The sequence below is a fragment of the Mus pahari genome, chromosome 3, assembly GCF_900095145.1.
Source record: "Mus pahari chromosome 3, PAHARI_EIJ_v1.1, whole genome shotgun sequence".
NCBI classification, from domain to species: domain Eukaryota; kingdom Metazoa; phylum Chordata; class Mammalia; order Rodentia; family Muridae; genus Mus; species Mus pahari.
Genome location: NC_034592.1, coordinates 153,628,836 through 153,640,262, shown reverse-complemented (window position 1 = coordinate 153,640,262; position 11,427 = coordinate 153,628,836). Strand labels below are relative to the sequence as shown.

Below are 11,427 nucleotides of genomic sequence, written 5' to 3'. Positions count from 1 at the left end.
ATAATTCAAACACCTACTGTTCCTGTTTTCCTAATCATGGCACGGTTACCTATGATATCCAGAAAAGAACGACTATTTCTTAGAAAAGATGCCTGCCTCCGTGGGACAAAAACCAGCTGCCAGCCCAAGTGGAGGATGCCTGTCCATTACTTTAGCCTTTACTCATTTGTGCCAAATGCTGTTTTCCCCCAGCCGATGGTCGCCAGCTATGTTTTGATCTGTACTGCAGGAAGTTCAAGCATTTTGAAGTGCTGCTGACATTTCCACATCCAGATATCCCAGAACATACCCCAAATCTCTGGGATCTTTTTTCCCTCCTCTTTAAACCACTGAACAGATTTGTGGCTTAAGTTCTAGATAAATAGTCTCGATTTGCCCAACACCAGCTTTACCAAGCCAGGCAAATAACAGACCTCTGATAACCGAAGGGGACAGATGTCACAACATCTGCTTTCATCCTTACTCCCAAAGGTGCTTTGTGTCAATCAAGTTCTACATCACTGAAGCAATAATTCAAGGGATACGGTGCCCATAATCCCTCAGTGGACCCCTCTGACTCTGTTCCTGTGCCTCTCGCAGACTTGCTTCTTAGACTGTGCAGATGCCAATGTGAATGCTGTGAGCTTTGCAAGTCTCAATCTCCTTAATAGAGACGTCGAGCGTCTGAATTTGGAAGAATTTTATCCCAAGATGCTCAGACTCTTCCTAGGATGGCTCTGTATAATGAATAGAAAATTGTGCTCTTCCTGCATGGTAAAAAAGAGAATAATTCCAGAGTGAGGCCACGATTAGCTTATAAATACGATAATTATCCACACAAGTGACAACACTAATTAGTTTCCTCTGGTGTGGAGCTGGTTTGGCAAAAGTATGCTCAGATATCCCACAGAAACAAAAAAGAGTTTAAAACCACATGTAAAGGAGGTCTTCATTTGTCTGTAGTGACAACTGAAAATGGTGGATTATGGTTGGGGATAAATTGCAGTTGTGTCACACTGAATTTTATTTATTTTTGTTTTGTTTTGTGAGAATGTAGTTTAATAAATGGATTGATGTTAGCTGAGATTTCGTTATTTCCACGCTATTTGATTTAGCTTATTTAATGATCTAAAAATACTTTCAAGGTTAGAATTTCCACATTGGTCACGATGTTTATCGTTAATGAAGACATCAACAATCAGTGTTTCTGGTCTGTTTTATTTGTTTACTTTAGATTTATTTTTACTGTTTAATATTTGTGTGTGGGGATGTCTGTTGGAGCAGATCATCTGCATTTGAGTGGAGGTACCGAGAGATGCCAGTGGACAGTGTCAGATCTATCTGCATCTGAGTGGAGGTACCCAGAGATGCCAGTGGACAGTGTCAGATCTACTGGACCTGGGGTCACAGGTAGTTGTGAGCTGCCTGGGACAGGTGCTAGAAACTGAACTACAGACCTCTCCAAGAGTAGAGAGTGCTCTTAGCTAAACTGAGCCATCTCTCCAGCTCTTGTGTCTACTTCTTCATGGGCAGCATTCTGGATGCTTTACTCACCCTTGTCTGTGGTTTCTGTGTTCCCAGTTGGCCTGCCCAACATTAAGGACCTGGTATTCCTCCTTCAGAACGTAGAGACCTTCTGCCTATCGTGTGCCGAGCACTGTTCTGAGTGCTCCAGGTAAAGAAGAGGCAAGACTGTCCTCATGGGGCTTCCCTCCCAGCACGCTCTAGATATTGATTGGGATCTCTCCTGCGGCTAGTTGGCTGTATTGATTTATGTTTGGTACCTAAACTCAAGGACCCACTGCTTGGCCCTCACTAGTTGATAATCTATGAGACTGTAGTCCTGTAGTGGATGGTTTTGTCAGCTTGGCAAAACTTAGAACTACATGGAACGAGAGTCCCATCGAGGGTTGCCTCCATCATCTGAGGCCATGAACATGGCCTATGAGATGTATTTCTTATTTAGGTTGATTGGCATGGGAAGATTCATGCCGAATGTGGGTGGCAGCCTTTTATAGACTAGACCATTAATGGTATAAGATTGTAAAAAACCGAGCTGAGCAATTAGGCATACACACATTCATTTCTCTCCCCACCTGCTCTTGTCTGTGGATCTGACCAGCTGTTTTGTTTCCAGCCTTGAGTCCCCTGCAGTGACAGACTTTTAACTTGGAGTTCTGAACTATAATAAACAATTTCTCTCCTAAGTTGTTTTTCATCACAGTAACTAGAAAGGGAACAAGGACAGGTCCCATTACGACCAACTCCTCCACAAAAAAATGAAAATAAAATTAAAAAAATGTAAAATATCTGAGAATAGATAGATAAGATATATGTATAGGAAATATTCCCCTTAAAGTTTACGACTGCGTAATCCATAGGGGAATGCTGGGCAAGCAAGTGCATAGAGACCAGCGTATTTATTCTATGGTCTCTGAGTAGAATTCTGAAGCAGATAACTCATATTTCCAATTCCTTCTATTCACAATTTTCCATAAAAGCTACCAGGCCAAAGTTATATTTAGGAATTATTCCATGGAGAAACACAATCACTTAAACATTATATTGATTATATTTAAATAAACTAAACTGAATGACTTCCTAATTCTCTTATAGTTCTAAGAACTTAAGTAAATTTACTATCACCATTCAGAACAAAGGTTTGATCAAAGTAATAACAAAGCTGTTAAGTCTTTATTAGTTGCTTAAGTCTGAGGTAAAGAAAATATTTGGGATCAGTGCTTCCTAAGATTTAGGATACGATATTAATAAATAATATATTATTAGTAATAATAATAGTAAACATCATCTAGAAATGTCTTTTCTCATTATCAGATACTATATAATCAACATCATCTAGAAATGTCTTTTCTCCTTATCAGAGACTATATAACTAAGGGAGAATTTTAAATTTGTTCCTTTCAGCAGAGATAACTCCAGACTGTGCAAACGTTTTATTTGAAAGCCATTAAAGCATGATTAGATTATTTAAAAATACAATAAAGTATTTTGCTCATCTAGTATTATATGAAAAGTGTTAATACAAAAATCCTCAAATCTGTGAACTAACATTGTCATGTTAATTAATTTTATTCAACATTTGTCTTCTGTGTGAACATATAACATGGTCGAAGTTTGAAGGGAGCAGAGCTTTGAAATCACACACACAAATGTTCTGGCTTTTTATAAAAATTAGAAATAATTTCGGTCTCTTCAAATCACATTTTAAATAGAATCACTCAGCATCAAAGCTTGTCCTGGCTTGTGGGAATTTTAAATCTGCCTATTTGTCAAGTAAAATCTCCTGTATTGAAAGCAGCCTGTACTATGGGAATCAGGACTTCTGCAATACTGGGCTCTTTTTAAATTTAACTCTATCTTCAACCTTTCAGCAGACCACATAGCATTTCATCAGCATTGAGAAGTGGATAGTGTGAGATACAAAATGGTACATACTGGGGGTGTTCACTTTAACATCCAGCAAGTATATGTCTGGTCATGGTGGAGCAACATTGGTTGAAGCAACTGCAAAATAAATACAAATTCTGGCAATGAATAAATGATGATAGTGCTATAGAAGAGGCACAAACCCTTCTCTCTTGTATCTACCCACTTGAGCTGAGATGGAACTTCTTATCAAGAGATAAAGGCTATTTGTTAGCCCTTTGCATCTGGAAAGCCAGAGGACTGGTATTGTCCAATAGAACACTATAATTATCGCACAACTGGTGGCCTGGAAAATGGGACCATTGAGCTTTGTGATCTTGTAACCTCTAGGGGAGGAGACTCTAAAGTAATTTAGCAGAATTTTAGTACAGGATAAGTGGTGAGGTCATGGAGCTTTGAGCCAATCTCTGCCAAATTGAGGAATTTAATAAATGACACAGCTCTCTATGCAATGATCACACATAAACATGCTCTTGAATGAAAGGGCACACCCTATGACTTAGAACAAAAATAGCATAGTCCCTCAGAGACCAAGCTCTAAATCAAGGTTCTACAATAAAAATAAGTTCTAGTGATTGTACCTAGATTAAACTCATCATTACCATGTTCTAACTTAAGTCTGTTGCTGTGATAAAACACCTAAACCAATGTAGGGAGGGAAAGGTATTGGGCATATAGTTGCAGTTCACAGTCCATCACTGAGAAAAAAAAAAATCAAGGCAAGAACTTGAAAACAGACTTCATTTCTACTCCACACAATATCACTTTCAACCAAGGAGCTCACTTCACAGCCAAGGAAATACAACAGAAACTGTGGAGAATGCTGCTTGCAGACTGAAAAGCAGGCTTATGCTTAGGGAGCTTTCTCATACACTTCAGGACACCACCGCTCTAAGGAATGGTGCCACCCACAGTGGGCTGGGCCCTCTCACATCAATGAACAATCAAGACAATCTTCCAGACCCATAGCCACCGGGGCAGTCTGATTTGGGCAGTTCCTCAGTTGAGAATCTCTTTTCAGGTGATTCTACCTTGATGCAAGTTGATAATTAAAGCTAGCTAGTACATATCATTCTTCAAAATAATAACCCAGAGTGATCAGAGTGTACTAACCACAATGTATATCACATTATAAAAAATAATTGACACATGAAGAAGTGGAAAACTGTGACTCAGAGTGAAAATAATATGAAGTTAAGGGGAAATACCCATCGCTGACTCACACATTTGAATCTGTAGGTTAAAAGACTTTGGTATATCAGACCACAAAGAGTAACCATCTAGTAACTTTACTAAGAAAATTACAATTCAAATATGAAAGAAAATTACAATGAATTATTACATTCTAGCCCAAGCTTTGAGTTACAGGAGATTGGCTACTAAGAGTGTTCTAAGATATACAGGAAACACTAGGAATGCTGGCTTATGTTTAGAATTCAAGAGGCTGAGCCAAGAGAATTTCTATGAGTGTGATGATAAAAAGAAAAGAAAAGAAAAGAAAAGAAGAGAAGAGAAGAGAAGAGAAGAGAAGAGAAGAGAAGAGAAGAGAGAAGAGAAGAGAAGAGAAGAGAAGAGAAGAGAAGAGAAGAGAAGAGAAGAGAAGAGAAAAGAAAAGAAAAGAAAAGAAAAGAAAAGAAAAGAAAAGAAAAGAAAAGAAAAGAAAAGAAAAGAAAAGAAAAGAAAAGAGGGCTGGGCTGTTGCAAAGAATTCAGAGAGGACAAACTTTGGAAGTGTCCATCAGACCCTGGGCTAAGACAGTACTGAAAGAAGAAATTGTCTAGAAGTCATGACTACCTTGGAGTTTGGCAGTAAGGCTGAGGATACACCCCACTGGAGAGAATAAAGGTGTGTTGAGAGTGTCACCATCAAGATATCTCTGATGTGTTGAGTAAGCTATTTATAGGGCACTCTGATTTCAGTGTGCCCTTCAAAGCCACTTCACAAAAGCCATTCCTGGGGGTGGTGTGAGCTACAAAAACCAGTCTTGAAGAAGCCACATGCTCTCCAGAAGGTAATTGCAGTCCAGGAGCTGAACAGGGTGGACTCTGTGTGCACAGCATGGGAATTCTGATCTCTCTCTGTCTCTCCTTCTCTGTCTCTGTCTACACACACACACACACACACACACACACACACTTGCATTTTACAAGGAAATTTGACACTGTAGCAGCTGAGGATGAATCCCACAGCATTTGTGCACAATAGGTTCTCCTCTTAGTTAGGGATGCTGTTGGTGTGATCATATAACATCACCATAAACGTCTCGAGGAGCAACAGGTTTATTTCAACTTACACATCTCAGATCATGGTCCATTGCTGGGGACATTCAGGACAGGAACTCACACAGGGCAAGAACCTGGAGGCAGAAGCTGATGCAGAAGCCATGGAGAGGTGCTGCTTACTGGCTTGCTCCTCATGGCCTGTTCAGCCTGCTTTCTTATACCTTCGTGGAATGCATGTCCTGGGGTGACACCGCACAGAGTGGACCAAGCTCTCACACTGAGAAAATCCACCACAAGGTTTCCCACAGGACAATCTAATAAGGACATTTTTTTACATTGAGTTTACCCTTTCCAAAATTACTCTAATTTTATGTCAAGTTGACATAAACTTAGCCAGCACACCACTGAAGGGCAGATTAAAACTAAAAAATAATAATTTGATGGCTAACACATATGACAAACCCTGGAGCACACCAGACTCAGAGAAAGCAGACTCCTGAGGAAGCTGAGTCATGCCTGCTCGAGAGCCAGTGGTCCCATGTGCACTTTTCCTCCAATAGGGCCTGGGTACTGTTGCCATGGTGATAATGGCTGTACGGTGCCATTGTTGATCCACCAACAGTCAGAGAAGCTCTGCAGTCAAGATACTGTCTAGCAGATGGCACAGTTTCTGATGGATACTAAGTATGGCTACAGAACCCCAAGTTCCTAAGCGTGTTGCTGATGGTGGCCTGTTTGCACCCGGGGAGTGAACGGAAAAGTCAGAGTTCACACGCATGAGCCATGGAGTCTGCTAAGCCGTGGCTCGGCGGGAAAGCTGAGCCATGGAAACTGAAGACAGATGGGAACCACCTAGCAGATTCCTTGTCATTGTGTGGATTCCTGTTCTTTTTCTGATGGCAAGCCCTAAATTAAAATCATGTTATTTCACAGGATAAAACAAGCCACATACGACCACTGACCTATAAATAATAAATTAATCCATTGGACGTAGAGTACAGAAATAATTTTATGATGGGGAAATCTAAAGTGCCTAAATATTGTTTAGCATTTTTATTGTAAAGTGCTCTGCTCCATAGCATTCTCCTAGACTGACTTAATCTTACATGTAGGAACCCGAATGATTTTGAGCAGACCATTATTATGTTTAAAGCAAAGAATGTGTTTGATTATGTTACTTAATTTGTATTGTTTCTTGTTTTTCATTTTTACTAAAACAAGAGCATTTCCATAGTAAATATTTGCTGGAGTCTGTGCAAGTCTGTGACTTCTTTGATTTAAATAAACAAAGCAAATGTGGGTCACTTTGAGCAAAGAAAACATCTGTGAAGGAAAGAGTGTGAATCATGAGGCAGAGGGTTTCTGGTACTGAGCAATAATTAATAAATGTTGCTTAATTTTAGGTTGTTTATTTAAAACAATAGTTTAATTGGCTATTTACATTGCTTAGGGCAGTTTTGATGGCTATTTTTCTATGGTTGGTTTGGTTTTGGCTCATTGTTCTAATGTTTGGGTTGTCCTGTGTTATTGAAGGAGAAACCAAGAGGAGATAGTTCAATATACACTTGACGTTGTGCTGAGGGCTGGAGAGACGGCTTAGTATGTGAGAATATCAGCTGCTCTTGCAAGATCTGGATTTAGATCCCAGTACATATACATGATGGCTCATAGCTGCACATAGCTCCAGTTCTAGGCTATCTGTGCCCTCTACATTCACCAGGTGATACACTTACACACATGCAGGCAAAATACTCATACACATGAATTTATTTTCTATTATTGTGTGAATTTGTGTGTTTGTAGGCATGGGAAACATAGGTGTCTAGAGGTCAGAGGTCAATTCAAGTCTCACTCTCTCTCTCTCTCTCTCTCTCTCTCTCTCTCTCTCTCTGTGTGTGTGTGTGTGTGTGTGTGTGTGTGTGTGTGTCTCACATTTATCGCTGGCCTGGAACTTTTCCACTACCCTGCTCTCAGCCTCCCCAAGAGATGGTCATACATACCAACATGCTGTTTCTTCTGTTCACATGGGTGCTGCAGATTGGCTGAGATATCTCCCAGTCTCCTAGCCTAGTTGTCGTTTACTTTTAACAAATGAAACAAGGCTCACAAATTGGAATGGAAAATCATCCAAGCAGATTTATAGGATCCAGTTACGTCTGGGGCGACTAATATCGACCCATCTGTCCACTCATCACACCGTCCAGCCCAGTCTCAGAAGCTAGCAACTGCCTGCCTGGCTAAGGTTAGGGCGCATGACCTTCTCTGGTCTATACCAAAGCCGAGAAGATGGCTGGCTGTCCTAAATGTATCTCCAAGAACCCAATCAGCTCTTTTAGTCGGAGATGAGACATCCACATTCATCTTGATGATGAACAGAAACTTCATTTATAAAGACTTCATTTTTACTTTTGATTAGGTGTATATGTGTGCGTCATAAGGGGAGGTGGGGTTGAACATTTGAGTTCAGTGTCCATGGAGGGCAGAAGGGGGGATCAGACTCCCTGCAGCTGGAGTTACAGAGGTTATGAAGCTCCTGAGAAGGGAGCTGAGAACCCAATTCTGTCTGTAAGAGCAGTGTTCATTGTAACCGCTGAGAGGACTCCAGTCCCAAGGTAAGTTCTCTAAAAAATAAAATTAAAAAAATAACCCAGATGTTTTCCAGTTTTCTCTACCAAGATGGCTCTCCACTAGGGCTGAGTTTTTGCTTGTGACTAGATGTTTATTTTTCTGTCTGTCTGTCTGTCACAATGATGGGGCTGGGGAAATTTGCTGCTACATCGGCAGTAGGTAGAAACATAAATGCTGTAACATACTGTCCAGTACCGGGGACAGAGCTTCAGTCATAGGGAACTAAGAATCACGTAGCACAGCTGTCATCCATGGTGCTGAAGATCAGAAACCGGCTCCTTGGGGACATAGACATCAGAGTGTGGCTTGATAATCTCTGGCTTAGAGCACATCTGACTGAATGAGCCTGTGTTGCTTTAGCTATCATCATGGGTACCAGGAAGGGAGCGCCATCCTTCTGACAGAGCCCTGAAGAGTCATGTGGCATCCCCCGACTTAGACTGCTCTTCATGTTCCCCAGGATCCTTCCGTGGTGAGGTAGGGAGGAGGGTCATAGGCTGCCGTCTCCTGAGATGAAGTTTGTTTCAGAGATTCCCAAGTACTGTAATATATCCTGCCAGAGCCACGGCAACACACGTGATTGGTAGATACTGGGGCTGGGTCACTCCAAGCTGTCTTCCTCTTTCCTGACACTTAGACAGAAGGAAAGAAATGTAAAACCGCGAAGCTGATGCTGAAAACCCTTTATCTATAAGTAAGAGCCAGAATTTCCTAGGGTTTTATCTGAGCACTGCAATGTGTTTTGCTTGAGTAATGCATTTACAAATATAAATATAGTGTGGATATATTATAGTGTACGTATAATGTAAAGTATCTTATATAATCAGGTAAGAAGCTAGGGCTTGTAAAATGATGCAGTCAGCAAAGTGCTTGTTACTTAAGCAACGAAAAGACCCAAGGTTCCATTCCCGGCACCCAATAGAAACTGTGTGCTTCTTGAGTCTCCATGCTGGGAAGGTAGGAGGGACAGTGGACTCACCAGAGAGCCAGGCTTGCCATACGGGTGATTCAGTGATAGGCCTTGTTTCAAAAAAAAAAAAAATGAGGTGGTGAGTTATGAAAGAAGATACTCACTTCAAATTCTGATCTCCACAGGTCACAGGCATACAAACACACATGTGTGCACCCCTATGTGTATGTGTGCACGTACTGTACTAATAATACACATACACCCACAAATCAGATAAAGATTTTCTATACAATTATCTCTGTGATTAGCAACAATATCATAACATCTAAGTGTAATGCAGTGATTATAATATACAACATGATACTCAGCAATATAATTATGCATGCAATTGCCTACAGAATTCCAGAGACTCATGAGTAGCTTCAGACATGTAATTAGGTTGTGTATACAGTCCCCTGGCTGGTACAGACGTGCCTTTTTTCTCAAGCTGCTTCTAGTATGACATTTTCAAACTATGTCTGGTAGTAAAGAGGTTGAGGGAGGTTCACACTTCTCAAAGCTTTCTTTGGTTATTTTCTTCAAGCCTGTTCCATGAAGATGTTACCCTACGGGGGTATTTTTCAAGCTCTGGCAGTCTGTGGTCATGTTTGTGACCCGAGAAATGTTTCTTCTTCTAGTCTCACAGGGAGATAAAAAGACTGCCTGTTGTCGCAGGCCTGCTCCAGGTCATTGGTGAAGTTAAGTGAACAGGGGGAGAAAATTCCTGTTAGAGATTTACCTGCATCCAGACAGAGCAGCCGGACATGTCACCAACAGGCAGCAGAAGTGGTTGTTTCTTGGTGGGTGTCTCTTTGTCTTACTGGCAATCCTTGAGACAAGTCTTGGAACTTTAAAATAAATCTGCGTTAATTATTTTGTTAATAGCCACTAATAATTCCACAAGGTCCAGGAAGCCTTCATGCAGCAGTTGATGGGAACAGATGCAGAGACCACCAGCCAACCCAAGACCTGGGCAGATAGAGCACAAATTAGAGATCTCGATCTGGTCCCTCCCCTTGGAGCTAGGGAAACACCTAGCAGGAGGAGGAAGAATCCTAGGAGCCAGAGGGATTGAGAACACCAGGAAAACCTGCCCACAGAATCAACTAAGCAGGGTTTATAGGCGCTCGGAGACTGAAGCACCAACCGCAGAGCCTGCATGGGTCTGTACTGTGTCCCCCTTATACATGCTGTGGCTGTTAGCTTGGTGGTTTTGTGTGAATCCTAACAGTAGACACGGAGTATCTATGACTCTTTCACCTGCGCTTGGGCCCTTTTTTCTCCTATTGGATTTGTGCCGAGTCTTATTCTATTACGTTCTGCCATGTTCGGTTGACACATTGGGAGGCCTGTACTTTTCCAAAGGGAAGTGGAGAAGGAGTGGATCTGGAAGAGAGGGGAGGTGGGGTGGGAAGAAGACTGGGAGAAACAAGAGGAGAAACTACAGAGGGGAGGTAATATATGAATAATAATAAATTTTTAAAAATATCTAACAGCACAATGTCCATGATAAATGCAACTTCAATTTCACTTATGTAAATGGAAAATAAATTGACAAGGCTCCAGGTTCCTGACTGAGAAAACTTTTTTGAATTCTACAATCATTGTTCTCTCTCTCTCTCTCTCTCTCTCTCTCTCTCTCTCTCTCTCTCTCTCTCTCTCTCTCTCACACACACACACACACACACACACACACACACACACACACACACACACACACTGTCTTGAATTTGGCAATCCTTACTTTGTCTCACATTCTCTTCTGACATTCCCCTCTCCCCTCTCCCCTCTCCCCTCTCTCCTCTTCCTTCTCCCCTCTCTCCTCTCTCCAGTGTGCTGCACCCTGCTTCCCACCTGTACAACTTCCAAGTCATTCTCTTGTCTCGTCTCCAACTCTTAGCTAGAAGCTTGGAATCCATAACTTGCCTTTGGAGTTGAAGGCTCCAAGCTGTCTGAGCTTGCTCAGTCTTCAAGGCTATAGGATGAACGGTGTAGCATCCTATGTTTTAAAGTGGTTCTTAAACTCTGGAGGCCATGTGTCTCACTGCCCAGCATAGCAAAGGAAGTATAGTTTTAGTGACCCTATGTCATTATGAGGCATCATAATTTCATCTTTTATCTTTTTCAACCTCATAAACAGGATCTTCATGTTAGTTTGGTAACTCGTGTAAATGGGATGATAGGAGAGAAGATTGGAGCTGC

General features: G+C 41.4%; 1 non-coding gene across 1 annotated transcript; it reads left to right on the top strand.

Annotated features, from left to right (window-relative positions):
• Positions 1–6,082: 6,082 nt before the first annotated feature.
• On the top strand, positions 6,083–6,346 carry LOC115063686. Its single transcript, XR_003843569.1, has one exon.
• The last annotated feature ends 5,081 nt before the right edge of the window (positions 6,347–11,427 follow it).